At 52.4% G+C, this 12257-nt stretch overlaps 2 long non-coding RNA genes across 2 annotated transcripts in view; both read right to left on the bottom strand.

Moving 5' to 3' along the window:
* LOC127037591 (uncharacterized) overlaps positions 1–12257 on the bottom strand; it is a 37361-nt gene that overhangs the window by 11023 nt on the left and 14081 nt on the right. The window lies entirely within an intron of this gene.
* LOC127037593 (uncharacterized) lies at positions 9040–11002 on the bottom strand. The gene is made up of 3 exons (XR_007770428.1): positions 10907–11002; positions 9489–10102; positions 9040–9136 (listed from the first exon to the last, which is right to left on the bottom strand). It is a non-coding gene; the product is annotated as an uncharacterized LOC127037593 (long non-coding RNA).

The following is a 12257-nucleotide window of genomic DNA, read 5'->3' as shown; positions in this document are numbered from 1 at the left end:
CTCCCCCATTACACATTTAGCATGACCACTAAAATGCACCCCTTGTAAAGGCAAAGAAATAATCACTCTGAACACCAGACTCTGGCCCCTCCCCAGAGGCACTCTCTCACAGCCCCATACCCAATGAGGAAGAACACAGCCTGTGAAGAATACTACAGTGAGTACAGATAAGGAATTGAAAGCACTGACCTCTTACTCAGAGACAGGTGTTCAGAATGCAGAAAGCTGAGGACTGTTCACATCTGCTTAGAAGAACGTCCAGGCTGCTCAGATCCACCTCTGCCAGTTTCTCCTCCTGCTGGGACTCCTGGACAATCCCTCTGCAAGAGCAGCTGCAAAAAGCCAAGTGAGAGCCAGCACTACACAAAGCTCTAATGGCATGTGAAATCTTGCCTTCATCCCTGCCTCCCTCTCCAGTCCCATCAACATCAGCCCCACTCGATGAACAGAGACCGGGTTAACACTGACAGTCACCGCTCCACTCTCGTGCCCACTGCTCTGCATTATTTTTGTCCCCTTCTACTTCTTCATGGCTCCTGATACATGGGCCGTGGGGATACACTCTGAGCATGCCTGCCTGTGTCCTATGAAGGAAGACAGCACAAGGAGAGGCAAAGACAGGAAGAGCGTGAGTGTTGGCCAAAACCATAGAGAACGAAGAGAGAAACACAGGAGAAAGGCAAGAAACACACCACCTGCAGTCATCTGCAGGGATCTAACCTTCCGCTGCAGATGACACACCACTACTGGCCAAAGAACTGACCAGCCCCTGAAAATGGGGACCTTGTCTCCCTCATAATGACAGCCACTCAGGAGCCTTTTCTTACAAACCCAGCCCCACCTAATGAGGTGTCCCTACCTGGAAGAGCAGAATCCTCAGCAAAAGAAATACTTATCTCAGTGACAGTAGCGGCTGTTCTGCTCCCAGATGGACAACTCCTGCCTGGCACCAACCACGCTCGCAGTCTCATCACTCTCGCTCGCTTTTCATCACGAGGGCTGTAGACTCTCACACATGACATCTTTTTCCTTGGCACTAAAACCAGGGGATAAAACAAGTTACCATCTCAGTGGGCAATGTCTCCTAGGCTCTTCTTTTCACCTCCCACACAGCTGGGCTCCGCCTTCAACCATCTTCCTATTACAGATTTAGCACTACAAGTAGAAAGCAGCCCTTGCAATGACACCCGACAGAGTCACTCTGCACAGCAGACTCTGGCCCCTCCCCAGCCTTAATCCCACAGAGCCCCGTACCCAATAAGGAACCACGTGGTCTGTGAAGAAAACTACAGAGAGTACAGAAGAGGAATTGAAAGCACTGACCACTTACTGCCAGTTATGCAGCAGTCAGAAAGCTGAGGACTATTCATGTCTCCTTAGAAGGATGTCCACGCTGCTCAGGTCCACTTCTGCCATATTTTCCCACGGCAAGGCCTCCTGGATAATTCCTGTGCAAGTTAATAAAGCCAAGCAAGAACTATCACTACACAGAGCTCTATTGCTGTGTTTAATCTTGCCCTCATCCCTGCCTCCCTCTCCAGTCCTATCTACATCCGCCAGACTCAATGAACAGAGGCTGAGTCAACACTGACAGTCACTACTCCACTCCACTATCCACTACCCTGCAGAATTTTTGTCCCCTCCTAATTCTTCATGGCTCCTGAGACCTAACCTGTGGGGATGCACGCCTAGCACGCCTGCCCATGTCTTAGGAAGGGAAACAGCACTCCACGGGGCTGATCAATGGACATGTTCAGTAAGCAATTTGGGGTCCATGCATCAGTGGCTTAGTCATATGATATCTGGGGGTGGGGACTGCACTGCGAGGTAGAGAGGTGTAGGGTTCCCAAGCTGTACTGCAGGAATGTGGGATTCAGAAGCCTTGGCAAGTAAGGGCAGATTGGAGGGGGGTTGAAAGGCCCCAGTGTGGCTGGGAAAAGCAACAGTAATTAGAGGGGGAAACGTGGCTCGCTGTGGGTGGCATGGGGAAGTGCAGTGCTGGGGAAGTGGGGCCCAGCAATGGAGAAATAGGTTGGAGCCAATTGGGGTTGGGGTGTAAGGAAGGGGTATCATGGAGGATGTTGGGGTGCCCTGAGATGGGGAACAGATGGGATGGATTGGAGGGCCACGTGCAGGCAGCAGATTGGGGTGGGGTGAGTCGAGTCCTGGCAAGTCTGGGGACGCCAGAGCAGGTTGAAGGATGTTGAATGGGTCCCGGTGGGGGGGCAGGCTGAAATGCACTGAAGAAGATGCTGGGTGCATTACCTCGAGTGGCCACCTGGTGTCACTAAGTATTTCCCACCCGGAGCAAGATTAAAACTGGGTGGCCAATCCAGGTAATGCACAAATCATTTCCCGTCATCAAGGGACAGTGACAACGAGGGGCCACTCGGGGTTAATGCACAAACTATTTCCCTCATGGAGCAGCAGTGTCAGTGGGTGGCCTCTTGGGAGAATGCACAGAGGACTTATCTCATGGAGCAAGGGAGACAGTGGGTGGGCACTCTGACTACTCCACAAAGCATTTCCTTCATGGAGCAACTGTGCATTTCCCTGGGTGACCATCCTTGAGGGAAATGCTCTCTGCATTACTCGGCGTGGCCACACGGTGTCACTCTTGCTCCATGCAGGAAATGCTCTGTGCATTACTTGGCGTGGCCACCCGGTGTCACTGTTGCTCCATGAGGGAAATGCTCGGTGCACTACCCCGCGTGGCCACAGGGTGTCACTGTTGCTCCATGCAGGAAATGCTGTGTGCATTACCCTGTGTGGCCACACGGTGTCAGTAGTTATTTCCCTCATGGAGCAACACAGACACTAGGTCAGGGGTCGGCCACCGCGTGCCAAAGACGTCACGGGAGCTGATCTTTAATGGCACGCGGCTGCCTGCCAGGACTCCAGGGTGGCATTAAAAATCCTGCCAGCACAGCAAGCGCAGGGTCCGCACTCCCGGGCTGCAGCACCGGGCCGAGCGCAGCAAGCCGCCAGCCCCTCCCTCGCCTTCTCCCCTCTCCTGGATCCCTGACGCCACATGCATAGCGCTGGGGCTGGGGCTGCGCGCTCCCGCGGGGCAGCATAGGCTGGCTCTGCTTGGAGGCTCATGGTAAGCGGTCTGGGGCCGGGGGAGGGGGGTTGGAGGCAATCAGGACAGGGAGCAGGGTTGGTTGGATAGGGGGTGGGATCCCGGGAGGGGGTGGCTAGGGGCGGGAGGTCTCTGGAGGCAGCAGACAGGGAGCAGGGGATGGATAGGGCATGGGAATTCCGGGGTCTGTCAGGGGGTGGGAGCTGGATAGGGGTCAGGGAGCAAGGAGGGTCCGGGAGGGGGAGCAGTTAGGGTGGGGGGGTCTCTGGAGGGGGTGGTCAAGGGACAAGGAGCTGGGGGGGTGAATAAGTCAGGAGTTCTGGAGGGGGCTGTCAGGAGGAAGGGGTGTGGAGGATTGTATGGGTTGGGAGTTCTGGGGGTCCTGTCAGGGGGTGATGAGTGGTGGGATGGGGCATGGGAGTCCAGGAGTCTGTCTCGGGGGGGGGGTGGGGTGGATAAGGGTTGGGGCAGTCAGGGAACATGTAGGGGATAGGCTCCTAGGGGGGCAGTCAGGGGCCAAGGAGCTCGGGGGGTTGGATGAGTCAGGGGTGTGGAGAGGGGTTGCGGCAGGCAGGGAGCAGGGGGCAGGTTGTATGGGTCAGGAGTTCTGGGGGTCCTGTCAGGGGGTGGGGGTGTGGATAAGGGTTGCGGCAGTCAGGGGACAGGTAGGGAGTAGGCTCCTAGGGAGGTAGTCAGGGGACAAGAACAGGGATGCTTAGATACGGTCCTGGGGGGCAGTTGGGGCAGGGGTCCCAGGAGGGGGTAGTCAGGGGACAAGGAGCGGGGGGCATTGGGGATTTGCGGGGGGCAGTCACCCAGGCCCCTGCCCTGAGCCCTGTACCTCCCTCATACATACCCCAGGCCCCTGCCCTGGGCCCTGTACCTCCCTCATACACACCCAGCCCTCTGTTTACTCCTTCACCCCCCCACGACCCCAGCCCTGACTCTGACACCCCCACACATACCCAACCCCCCCCGCCCTGACACCTGCACCCCCCTCACATTCCCCCAGTCCTCTGCCCTGACTCTTGTACCCCCCCCGCCATCCCATGCACCCCGCACATCCCCACCCCCACCCTGAGCACCAAACAGGAGCTCCTGCACCAAATGGGAGCTGCCCAGGTAAGTGCCCCCACACCTAGACCTCTTGCCCCAACCCTGAGCCCCCTCCCTCATTCTAGCTCCTGGCCAGACCCTTCACCCCCAGCCCTGTGCTCGGTCCACTCCCACCCTCAGCTCAGTGCAGAGAGAGGAAGAGAACGGGGCAGAACCAGGGAGAAGGTAGGTGCCCGCTGTATGTGGCCAGGGCTGGGACCCCAGACCAGCAGCGGGGTGAGTGGGTCCGACAGCCGGGATCCCGGCTGGCAAGAGCTGGTGGATGGAACCCCTCAGCAGCAGTGGGCTGAGCAGCTCAGCCCACTGCTGGGCTGGGGTCCTGGCCGCCAGCCCCACACACCCCACTGCCGGCCTAGTGGAACAGAACCCCAGACCAGCAGCGGGTTGAGCAGGCCGGCGGCATAAGATCAACATTTTAATTTAATTTTAAATGAAGCTTCTTAAACATTTTGAAAACCTTGTTTATTTTACAACACTAGTTTCTATGTCTATATATTATATAACTACAGAGACCTTCTGAAAAACATTAATTTAAGGTTTCGCGTGCCAGTAATACATTTAGAGTGAATAAATGAAGACCCGGCACACCACTTGTGAAAGGTTGCCGACCCGATATATACAATAATACTATTTCACTCCAGTGTCTTCCTAAATGTTAATATTTCTTTTTTGATCTCTCAATCACAGCTATAGCAATAGACAAGACCTGAGCTAACATTTACCCTTCTATCCCTAACAATGCCGGCTGCATTTCAAACCTCTATTCCTTTACGTATCTTCCTAACCAGTCTTTAAAGTTCGGCCATGGGTCAAGGTCAGTTTGTGAGTTAATTAACTCTTTCTGGCCCCGTCAGCTTACAGTGAGTGTAATGTAATATCTCATATCATCATAAGGTCTCTGTGGCTTTGAGCTCCTTAGGACCTAGCCTTTAAAATGCCCTTTGCCACAGACCTCTCCCTGTGAGAAGGGTGCAGGTCTCCCCTTTCTAGCTCATCTTGAGCCGCTGGCACCTGCTGGGCAATGAGACCATGCTCTCCTGAGAGAACGGAGGTCTCTCCTTTACAGCGCTTTTCGCTCTGCCCCATTCGAACGCCCCAGCTTAAGGACCACCCTGTAAGGAGAGCTTGGGTCTCCTCTGCCATGCAAATTAAACCACAAGTCACTTTGACACACCCAGCAAAATGATTGCCCTGTAACCAGGGTGTATGGTCTTATCCCTCTCACACTTAAACTAGGGGAGCCTTTTTGTGCCTGTGGCTGAGCGACCCCCCACCCCTTAAGAAGGCTTGAGCTTCTGTTTCTCCTAGTGACAGGAAATTCCCCCACAATGAGTTCTACTGGGCTTTTTTGAGATTTGATGTGAAATCTTACTTGCGACCTATCCCTGTCAGATGCAACATGGTGTGGCGAAGGGGCAGCTGTAAGGGGATGGTGGAGGCCGTGGAAAATTTGCCCCTTTTCTCAAAAAAGCAAAGAAATGGCCCAACCATGCAAATGTCACACAGTCTGGAAATGAAAAATGAGGTGGGGGGGCTCCTTTCAGACCCTCACTTCCATGTCATCCTATCAAGTCCTTTTGCCCTGCCCAATTTACACTGCTCAACCAACCACAACTTTGACCCTTTGTTTTCTTGTGCACAAGACAGACACCATCACACTGATGAGTGTTCCACTGTAGAGTTTCAGACAGCTCCCTGAGTTGTGTCCAAATTCCAGGCCTTGTGTCCCTTTGGAGATAGACAGAGGAGATTCCTAGGGCTATGTCAGAAGGGACTGATGTGGCTATCCTTTCTGAAATGTGTGTGTTGTAGGTAGATGCGGTGGTATTCAGAGCTGGCAAGTGGATGCACCTAACCCTACTAACAAGACTGTGTCACAAGAAGAGGAGTCTTTTCTGGAAAAGGTTAGGGGGCACAAAGTTGTTATTTTCTTGGTTGGGTAGGAAGGTAAGTCAGGAAGGGTGTCGCTGAGAGATGGAGGATTGAGTGGAAAGGAGACACTCAGCAGGATCCCACTCTTACCTGTTTATTTCCAGATCTTTTCACACTGGGGACTCCCCGCCCCACCCACCACCGAGTTTAAAGGAGAAGTACTTTACTAAAGAAAGGGTGACCGCTCTGTAATCAGGGTTCAGGTCTCTTTCCCTTTTCTCTTCTCTGCATTGGCCCTCTTAATTGCACCCAACATAGTCACTCTGCAGAGCAGATTCTGGCCCCTCCACAGCCACAGAGCCCCATACCCAAGGAGGAAGCACACGGCCTGCGAAGAAAACTACAGCCAGTACAGATGAGAAATTCAAAGCACTGACCCCTTACTCAGAGAGGCAGAAAGCTGAGGACTGTTCATGTCTGCTTAGAAGGATGTCCAAGCTCCTCAGGTCCACTTCTGCCACCTTCTTCTCAGGGTAGGGGTCTTGGACAATTCCTCTGCAAGAGCAGCTACAAAAAAACACCAACAGTCTCCACTCCACTCTCACGCCCACTATCCCGCACGATTTTCATCCCCTCCTACTTCTTCATTGCTCCCGAGAGACAGCCTGTGGGGTTGCACACCCACCACGCGTGCCCATGCTATGAAGGGAGACAGCACAAGGAAAGGCAAGGACAGAGAGAGAGAGAGAGAGAGAGAGAGTGTGTGTGTGTGTGTTGTTGGCCAGCATAGTAGAGAAGAGACAGAGAGAGAAAAACATCTGAGGAAGGAAAGCAACTCACCACCTGGAGTCATCTTTGTGTATCTAACCTTCTGCTGCAGAGGACACACCAGTACTGGCCAGAGAAATGAGCAGCCCCTGAAAATTGGAGACCTCATTTCCCTCCAGGGCCACCCAGAGGATTCAGGGGGCCTCGGGCAAAGCAATTTTGGGGGCCCTTTCCATAAAAGAAAGTTGCAAAACTATAGAATATTTTATTCTCATGGGGGCCCCTGTGGGGCCCGGGGCAAATTGCCCCACTTGCGCCCCTCCCCCGGACGGCCCTGTCTCCCTCATAACCACAGCAAGACAGGATTCTTTTCTTACAAACCCAGCCCCACCTAACAGGGTGTCCCTACATGGAAGCAGGTGGCCTTGAGCAGAGCCCTCACCAAACCAGACACTTATCTCGCTGACAGTCGTGGCTGCTCCACTCCCAGATGTATGGCTCCCGCCTGATTTCGAGAAGGTTTGTGGTCACCCTGCCCTCGCTCGCATTTCATCGTACGAGGGGAGTAAACTCTTATGTTTGACTTCTTTTCCATTTTTAACAAACACTGGACAAAGAGGGAAAACCAAGTAGTCAGCATCTCAGGCCACAATGTCACAAAATCTCTTCTTGCATCTAACATACCCCAGAGCCCTGTCCCCAACCACTCCCCCACACCACCATTACGCCTTTAAGACTACAACTAGAAAGCACCCCTTGCAACGACACCTGAAATAGTCACTCTGAACAGCAGACTTTGGTCAGACATGACAAACCTGCAAAGAAGACGCAGAAATTAGGCTTGTTTTCGGTTTAATTGGTTTCCGAGTTGCTTGTTAGACAGTTTCTGGCTTCTAGATTGTTGGGCTTCTAGCCTGTGAAGAAAACTACAGTGAGTACAGATGTGCAATTCGAAGTATTGATTGCTTACTCACAGCCAATTAAGCAGGAGGCAGAAATGGGGCTCCTAGACAAAAGCCAAGCAAGCATGAACCATCACTACACAAAGCTCTATTGGTGCTGAAAATCTTGCCCTCATCCCCCTGCCTCCCTCTTCCATCCCATCTACATCAGCCCCACTCGATGAACAGAGATGGAGTTAACACCAACAGTCACCGCTCCACTCTCGTGCCCACCGCTCTGCATGATTTTCATCCCCTCCTAGTTCTTCATGGCTCCCAATACATAGGCCGTGGAGATGCACACCTAGCATGTCTGCCCATGTCCTATGAAGGAGGACAGCACAAGGAGAGGCAAGGACAGAGAGAGCGACTGTGTTGGCCAACACAGTAGAAAAAAAGAGAGAAAAAGAGAAGCATAGGAGGAAGGCAAGCAACTCACCACCTGGAGTCATCCTCCTGGATCCAACCTTCTACTGCAGATGACACAGTGCTCCTGGCCAGAGCAATGACCAGCCCCTGAAAATGGGGACCTTGTTTCCCTCATAACAGCAGCTAGTCAGGAACCTTTTCTTACAAACCCAGCCCCACCTAACGGAGTGTCTCTAGTTGGAGGAGCAGAACCCTCAGCAAAACAGATACTTATCTCAGTGATAGTAGCGGCTGTTCTGCTCCCAGATGGACAGCTCCTGCCTGGCACCAACAACGCTCCCAGTCTCATCACTCTCACTCGCTTTGAGTGACTCATCATGAGGGCTGTACACTCTCACACGTGACGTCTTTTTCCTTGGCCCTAAAACCAGGGGATAAAACAAGTAAGTTACCATCTCAGTCGGCAACATCTCATAGGCTCTTCTTTTCATCTCTCCTGCATGGCAGGGCTCCGCCCTCAACCCTCTACCCATTACAGCTTTAGGACTACGAGTAGAAAGCACCCCTTACAATGACACCCGATCAACACACTAGAGGAGAGAGAAACACAAAAGAGGAAAACAAGCAACTCGCCACCTGCAATCATCTTCCTGGATCCAACCTTTTCTGCAGAGGACACACCACATGTGAACAGAGAAATGGGCAGACCCTGAAAATGGGGAACCTTGTCTCCCTCCCTCAGCTAGTCTCAAACATTTTGTTACAAACCCAGCCCCAGCTGACGGGGTGTCTGTACCTGGAGCCAAGTGGGCAGTGAGCAGAGCCCTCAACAAACAGGCACTTATCTCACTGATGATGATGGCTGCTCCACTCCCAGCTGGATGGCTCCTGCCTGGCATCAATAATGCTTGTGGTCTCCCTGCTCTCCCTCGCTTTCCATCAAATGAGGGGAGCGGACTCTTGACCCTCCACGTCTTTTCCCTTGGTACTGAACCCAGCACAAGGCGGGAAAACAAATAAGTTAGCATCTCAGTCAGCAACGTCGTATAGGTTCTTCTCATATCTACCGCACCTCAGACCTCTAGCCATAACCCTTCTTCCATTACACCTTCAGGACCACAACCAGAAAGAAGCTCTTGCACCTATACCCAAAATAGTCACTTCGTACTGAAGACTTGTGCCTTTCCCTCATCTGAATCCCACAGAGCCATGTACCCAAAAAAGTTCACAGCCTCTGACCAAAACTGGAGTGAGAACAGAGGAGGAATTCCAAGCACTGACCGCTTACTCACACCCAGTTATGCGGAAGGCAGAAAGCTGAGGACTGTTAATCTGCTTACAAGGATGTCGAGGCCGCTCAAGTCCACATCTGGCTGTTTCTCCTCCGGCTGCTGCTCCCAGACGATTCCTCTGCAAGCACAGCCAATAAGCCAAGCAAGAGTCATCACTGCACAAAATTCAGTTAGTGCGTGAAATCTTGCCCCCATCCCTACCTCCCTCTCCGATCCCATCCACATCAGCCCCACTAGAGCAGAGGCTCAGCCAACACCCACAGTCAGTGCTGCACTTTAGCGCCTACTGCACTGCATGATTTCCATACCCTACTTGTTCATAGCTCACAAGACCTAGCCTGTGGTGTTGCACACCTACCACACCTGCCCGTGTCCTATGAAGGGAGACGGCACAAAGAGAGGCAAGGAGATGGGGAGAGACAGACAGAATGTGCTGGCCAACACATTAGAGGAGAAAAAGAAAAAAACGTGGGAGGGAGTCACGTCGGCCATTACCAGAGTCCTCACCAGACCAGACACTTATCTCACTGATGGTGACGGCTGCTCCACTCCCAGCTCGACGGCATCTGCATAGCCTGGCATCAACAATGCTCGCTGTCTCACAGCTCTTGTGTGCTTTCCATCTCACAAGGGGCGTGGGCTCTTATCCTTGACTTCTTTGTCTGTGGAAACAAACAAAACAAGAGGGAAAAACAAAAGTTATCACTGGAATCTGCAATGTTGTCTACGTTCTTCTTCTCCCTGTCCCATTACACCCTTATAGAAACAATTAAAAAGCACACAATGCACACTCAACCTGTGGAATTGCTAGCTAGAGAACGCTGTGAAAGCCAAGACTATAACAGGGTTCAAAAAAGAACTAGGTAAATTCATGGAGAACCGACCCATCAAGGGCTATTGGTCAGGATGGGCAGGGGTGGGGTGTGCCAGAAGCTGGGATTGGGCAACACAGGATGGATCACTTCTCAATGCCCTGTTCTATTCCTTCCCTCTGAAGCACCTGGCATTAGCCACTGTCGGAAGACAGGATACTGGGCTACATAGACCCTTGGTCTGACCAAGCATTGCCATTCTTACATTCGTATGTTAAGCAGCCTGTTGCACCTGCACCCAATAGAGCAGGGGTCCCCAACATTTTAGTGTGACGGGCACTGGACAACTAGCCACTGAGGAGCGTGGTCACCAGACAAGCAGCTGCCGAGAACCAGCATCATTGAAAGGCATCGCCGCCGAAATGCAGCCGAAAATCTTGATGACACTGGTTCTGGGTACCATTTCAGCGGCTGCTTGTTAGATGCCATGGCACCCGCAAGCACCGCATTGGGGACCCCTGCAATAGAGTCACTGTGCAAAGGAGACTATCATCTCTTTCCCAGGTCGTAATCCCACAGCTGCTCCCAAAATAGGGAAATTCACCTCCAGCAACAAGAACAAGGAGGAAAATTTTGATGAGAAACCAAACCCACCTAAAGGGAAGCAGCCGCTTGAACTCAGCCTCTACCATGCATTTATCTTAGGCTTTAGCCATGCCGATAAAGTCATGAAGTGTAGTTATGCAGGAGGCAGAAAACCCAGGACTGTTCATGTCTCCTTAGAAGGATGTCCAAGCTGCTCAGATCCACCTCTGCCAGTTTCTCCTCTGGCTGGGGCTCCTGAACAGTTCCTCTGTAAAAGCAGCTGCAAAAGCCAAGCATGAGCCATCACTGCACAGAGCTCTTGCCCTCATCCCTGCCTCCCTCTCCCATCCCATCTACATCAGCCCCACTCGATGAACAGTAACCGAGTCAATACCAACAGCTTCTATTCCACTCTAGTGCCCATTGCCCCGCATGATTTTCATCCCCTCCTACTTGTTCATAGCTGCCAAGACCAAGCCTGTGGGGATGCACACCTAGCACTCCTGTCTGTGTGCTATGAAGGGAAACTGCACAAGGAGAGGCAAGGACACACACAGAGAGAGAGAGAGAGAGAGAGAGAGAGTTGGCCAACATACTAGAGAAGAGAGAGAGAAAGAAACACGGGACGAAGGCAAAAAACTCACCAGCTGGATTTATCCCCCTGGATCCACCCTTCTCCTGCAGAGGACACACTGCTTGTGAACAGAGAAATGATCAGCCAATGAAATTGGGGACCTTCTCGACCTTGTAAACACACCTGGTCAGGAACCAGCTAATGGGGCATCGCTACCTGGAACCAGGTGGGCCGTGAGCAGAGCCCTCACCAAACCAGACACTTATCTCACTGACAACAGCAGCTGCTCCAGTGCCAGCTGGACGGCTCCTGCCTTGCATCAACAATGCTCACGGTCTCGTCACTCTCACTCGCTTTCCATCGCACGAGGACAGTAGACTCTGGCATGTGACTTCTTTTCCCTTGGTAATAAACCCAGCACAAGTAGGAAAAAACAAACAAGTTACCATTTCAGTGGACAATGTCGCACAGGCTACTCTTTTTGCCTCTCCAACACAGCACGGCTCCGCCCTCAAACCTCCCACCCCCCAACTACACATTTAGCATTCCATCTAAAAAGCACCCTTTGTAACCACTCTGCCCCTCCCCGGACAATCTCACAGAGCCCCATACCCAACAAGGAAGCACACGGCCTGTGAAGAAAACTACAGTGAGTACAGATGAGGAATTCCAAGCAGTGACAGCTTACATGAGAGGCAGGAAGCTGAGGACCATTCATGTCTCCTTAGAAGGATGTCCAGGCAGTTCAGGTCCTCCTCGGCCAGCTTCTCCTCTGGAGACACCTCCTGGACGATTACTCTGCAAACTAATAAAGCCAAGCAAGAACTATCACTAGACAGAGCTCTA

This window comes from Gopherus flavomarginatus, chromosome 19, assembly GCF_025201925.1.
Source record: "Gopherus flavomarginatus isolate rGopFla2 chromosome 19, rGopFla2.mat.asm, whole genome shotgun sequence".
Taxonomy (NCBI): Eukaryota; Metazoa; Chordata; order Testudines; family Testudinidae; genus Gopherus; species Gopherus flavomarginatus.
Note: the sequence above shows the minus strand (reverse complement) of the source record. Positions and strands in the feature narration are given on the sequence as shown.